The sequence below is a fragment of the Lepisma saccharinum genome, unplaced genomic scaffold, assembly GCF_977018435.1.
Source record: "Lepisma saccharinum unplaced genomic scaffold, izLepSacc3.1 HAP1_SCAFFOLD_42, whole genome shotgun sequence".
Taxonomy (NCBI): domain Eukaryota; kingdom Metazoa; phylum Arthropoda; class Insecta; order Zygentoma; family Lepismatidae; genus Lepisma; species Lepisma saccharinum.
Genome location: NW_028142902.1, coordinates 935,875 through 941,760, shown reverse-complemented (window position 1 = coordinate 941,760; position 5,886 = coordinate 935,875).

Here is a 5,886-nt window from a genome sequence, read left to right as displayed (position 1 = left end):
GTTTACTTTATTGTTATGTGAATTTCCATGGTAACTAAGCATGAATATTACAAAAGGATTAAATTTTTCCTGATGAGCAAATAGAGATCTTCGACCTGATTACATTGAGTGTAAAATCACCTTTGTATCGCCTATAGTAATGGAGATATGCTAGTATTAAATTTTATATAATGTTATCGTAAAACGTGAGGCCATAGGTTGTATTACATTGTTTCAACAATCAGAGTGGTTATTTCAAATCTCCACGACGACGACTACAATCATGCACAAATAGATTGTTTACTTTATTGTTATGAGAGTTTCCATGGTAACTGAGCATAAATATTACACATGGATTAATTTTTTCCTGATGAGCAAATAGAGAGCATCGACCTGATTACATTGAGTGTAAAATCACCTTTGTATCTCCTATAGTAACGGAGATATACGAGTTTGAAATTTTATATAATGTTATCGTAAACGTGATTCCATAGGATGTATTACATTTTTTCAACAATCAAAGTGGTTATTTCAAATCTCCACGACGACGACTACAATCATGCACAAATAGATTGTTTGCTTTATTGTTATGAGAGTTTCCATGGTAACTAAGCATGAATATTACACAAAGATTAAATTTTTCCTGATGAGCCAATAGAGAGCTTCGACCTGATTACATTTAATGTAAAATCACCTTTGTATCTCATATAGTAACGGAGATATGCGAGTTTGAAATTTTATATAATGTTATCGTAAAACGTGAGGCCATAGGTTGTATTACATTGTTTCAACAATCAGAGTGGTTATTTCAAATCTCCACGACAATGACTACAATTATGCACAAATAGATTGTTTACTTTATTGTTATGAGAGTTTCCATGGTAACTAAGCATGAATATTACAAAAGGATTAAATTTTTCCAGATGAGCCAATAGAGAGCTTCGACCTGATTACATTTAATGTAAAATCACCTTTGTATCTCCTATAGTAACGGAGATATGCGAGTTTGAAATTTTATATAATGTTATCGTAAAACGTGAGGCCATAGGTTGCATTACATTGTTTCAACAATCAAAGTGGTTATTTGAAATCTCCACGACGATGACTACAATCATGCACAAATAGCTTGTTTACTTTATTGTTATGAGAGTTTCCATGGTAATTAAGCATGAATATTACACATGGATTAAATTTTTCCTGATGAGCCAATAGAGATCTTCCACCTGGTTACATTTAATGTAAAATCGCCTTTGTATCTCCTATAGTAACGGAGATATGCGAGTTTGAAATTTTATATAATGTTATCGTAAAACGTGAGGCCATAGGTTGTATTACATTGTTTCAACAATCAGAGTGGTTATTTCAAATCTCCACGACGATGACTACAATCATGCACAAATAGATTGTTTGCTTTATTGTTATGAGAGTTTCCATGGTAACTAAGAATGAATATTACACAAGGATTCAATTTTTCCTGATGAGCCAATAGAGATCTTCGACCTGATTACATTTAATGTAAAATCGCCTTTGTATCTCCTATAGTAACGGAGATATGCGAGTTTGAAATTTTATATAATGTTATCGTAAAACGTGAGGCCATAGGTTGTATTACATTGTTTCAACAATCAGAGTGGTTATTTCAAATCTCCACGACGACGACTACAATCATGCACAAATAGATTGTTTGCTTTATTGTTATGAGAGTTTCCATGGTAACTAAGCATGAATATTACACAAGGATTAAATTTTTCCTGATGAGCCAATAGAGATCTTCGACCTGATTACATTTAATGTAAAATCGCCTTTGTATCCCCTAATGTAACGGAGATATGCGAGTTTGAAATTTTATATAATGTTATCGTAAAACGTGAGGCCATAGGTTGTATTACATTGTTTCAACAATCAGAGTGGTTATTTCAAATCTCCACGACGACGACTACAATCATGCACAAATAGATTGTTTGCTTTATTGTTATGAGAGTTTCCATGGTAACTAAGCATGAATATTACACATGGATTAAATTTTTCCTGATGAGCCAATAGAGATCTTCCACCTGATTACATTTAATGTAAAATCGCCTTTGTATCTCCTATAGTAACGGAGATATGCGAGTTTGAAATTTTATATAATGTTATCGTAAAACGTGAGGCCATAGGTTGTATTACATTGTTTCAACAATCAGAGTGGTTATTTCAAATCTCCACGACGACGACTACAATCATGCACAAATAGATTGTTTGCTTTATTGTTATGAGAGTTTCCATGGTAACTAAGCATGAATATTACACAAGGATTCAATTTTTCCTGATGAGCCAATAGAGATCTTCGACCTGATTACATTTAATGTAAAATCGCCTTTGTATCTCCTATAGTAACGGAGATATGCGAGTTTGAAATTTTATATAATGTTATCGTAAAACGTGAGGCCATAGGTTGTATTACATTGTTTCAACAATCAGAGTGGTTATTTCAAATCTCCACGACGATGACTACAATTATGCACAAATAGATTGTTTACTTTATTGTTATGTGAATTTCCATGGTAACTAAGCATGAATATTACAAAAGGATTAAATTTTTCCTGATGAGCAAATAGAGATCTTCGACCTGATTACATTGAGTGTAAAATCACCTTTGTATCGCCTATAGTAATGGAGATATGCTAGTATTAAATTTTATATAATGTTATCGTAAAACGTGAGGCCATAGGTTGTATTACATTGTTTCAACAATCAGAGTGGTTATTTCAAATCTCCACGACGACGACTACAATCATGCACAAATAGATTGTTTACTTTATTGTTATGAGAGTTTCCATGGTAACTGAGCATAAATATTACACATGGATTAATTTTTTCCTGATGAGCAAATAGAGAGCATCGACCTGATTACATTGAGTGTAAAATCACCTTTGTATCTCCTATAGTAACGGAGATATACGAGTTTGAAATTTTATATAATGTTATCGTAAACGTGAGGCCATAGGTTGTATTACATTGTTTCAACAATCAGAGTGGTTATTTCAAATCTCCACGACGACGACTACAATCATGCACAAATAGATTGTTTGCTTTATTGTTATGAGAGTTTCCATGGTAACTAAGCATGAATATTACACAAGGATTAAATTTTTCCTGATGAGCCAATAGAGATCTTCGACCTGATTACATTTAATGTAAAATCGCCTTTGTATCTCCTATAGTAACGGAGATATGCGAGTTTGAAATTTTATATAATGTTATCGTAAAACGTGAGGCCATAGGTTGTATTACATTGTTTCAACAATCAGAGTGGTTATTTCAAATCTCCACGACGACGACTACAATCATGCACAAATAGATTGTTTACTTTATTGTTATGAGAGTTTCCATGGTAACTGAGCATAAATATTACACATGGATTAATTTTTTCCTGATGAGCAAATAGAGAGCATCGACCTGATTACATTGAGTGTAAAATCACCTTTGTATCTCCTATAGTAACGGAGATATACGAGTTTGAAATTTTATATAATGTTATCGTAAACGTGATTCCATAGGATGTATTACATTTTTTCAACAATCAAAGTGGTTATTTCAAATCTCCACGACGACGACTACAATCATGCACAAATAGATTGTTTGCTTTATTGTTATGAGAGTTTCCATGGTAACTAAGCATGAATATTACACAAAGATTAAATTTTTCCTGATGAGCCAATAGAGAGCTTCGACCTGATTACATTTAATGTAAAATCACCTTTGTATCTCATATAGTAACGGAGATATGCGAGTTTGAAATTTTATATAATGTTATCGTAAAACGTGAGGCCATAGGTTGTATTACATTGTTTCAACAATCAGAGTGGTTATTTCAAATCTCCACGACAATGACTACAATTATGCACAAATAGATTGTTTACTTTATTGTTATGAGAGTTTCCATGGTAACTAAGCATGAATATTACAAAAGGATTAAATTTTTCCAGATGAGCCAATAGAGAGCTTCGACCTGATTACATTTAATGTAAAATCACCTTTGTATCTCCTATAGTAACGGAGATATGCGAGTTTGAAATTTTATATAATGTTATCGTAAAACGTGAGGCCATAGGTTGCATTACATTGTTTCAACAATCAAAGTGGTTATTTGAAATCTCCACGACGATGACTACAATCATGCACAAATAGCTTGTTTACTTTATTGTTATCAGAGTTTCCATGGTAATTAAGCATGAATATTACACATGGATTAAATTTTTCCTGATGAGCCAATAGAGATCTTCCACCTGGTTACATTTAATGTAAAATCGCCTTTGTATCTCCTATAGTAACGGAGATATGCGAGTTTGAAATTTTATATAATGTTATCGTAAAACGTGAGGCCATAGGTTGTATTACATTGTTTCAACAATCAGAGTGGTTATTTCAAATCTCCACGACGATGACTACAATCATGCACAAATAGATTGTTTGCTTTATTGTTATGAGAGTTTCCATGGTAACTAAGAATGAATATTACACAAGGATTCAATTTTTCCTGATGAGCCAATAGAGATCTTCGACCTGATTACATTTAATGTAAAATCGCCTTTGTATCTCCTATAGTAACGGAGATATGCGAGTTTGAAATTTTATATAATGTTATCGTAAAACGTGAGGCCATAGGTTGTATTACATTGTTTCAACAATCAGAGTGGTTATTTCAAATCTCCACGACGACGACTACAATCATGCACAAATAGATTGTTTGCTTTATTGTTATGAGAGTTTCCATGGTAACTAAGCATGAATATTACACAAGGATTAAATTTTTCCTGATGAGCCAATAGAGATCTTCGACCTGATTACATTTAATGTAAAATCGCCTTTGTATCCCCTAATGTAACGGAGATATGCGAGTTTGAAATTTTATATAATGTTATCGTAAAACGTGAGGCCATAGGTTGTATTACATTGTTTCAACAATCAGAGTGGTTATTTCAAATCTCCACGACGATGACTACAATTATGCACAAATAGATTGTTTACTTTATTGTTATGAGAGTTTCCATGGTAACTAAGCATGAATATTACAAAAGGATTAAATTTTTCCTGATGAGCCAATAGAGAGCTTCGACCTGATTACATTTAATGTAAAATCACCTTTGTATCTCCTATAGTAACGGAGATATGCCAGTTTGAAATTGTATATAATGTTATCGTAAAACGTGAGGCCATAGGTTGTATTACATTGTTTCAACAATCAGAGTGGTTATTTCAAATCTCCACGACGATGACTACAATTATGCACAAATAGATTGTTTACTTTATTGTTATAAGAGTTTCCATGGTAACTAAGCATGAATATTACAAAAGGATTAAATTTTTCCTGATGAGCCAATAGAGAGCTTCGACCTGATTACATTTAATGTAAAATCACCTTTGTATCTCCTATAGTAACGGAGATATGCGAGTTTGAAATTTTATATAATGTTATCGTAAAACGTGAGGCCATAGGTTGTATTACATTGTTTCAACAATCAGAGTGGTTATTTCAAATCTCCACGACGACGACTACAATCATGCACAAATAGATTGTTTGCTTTATTGTTATGAGAGTTTCCATGGTAACTAAGCATGAATATTACACATGGATTAAATTTTTCCTGATGAGCCAATAGAGATCTTCCACCTGATTACATTTAATGTAAAATCGCCTTTGTATCTCCTATAGTAACGGAGATATGCGAGTTTGAAATTTTATATAATGTTATCGTAAAACGTGAGGCCATAGGTTGTATTACATTGTTTCAACAATCAGAGTGGTTATTTCAAATCTCCACGACGACGACTACAATCATGCACAAATAGATTGTTTGCTTTATTGTTATGAGAGTTTCCATGGTAACTAAGCATGAATATTACACAAGGATTCAATTTTTCCTG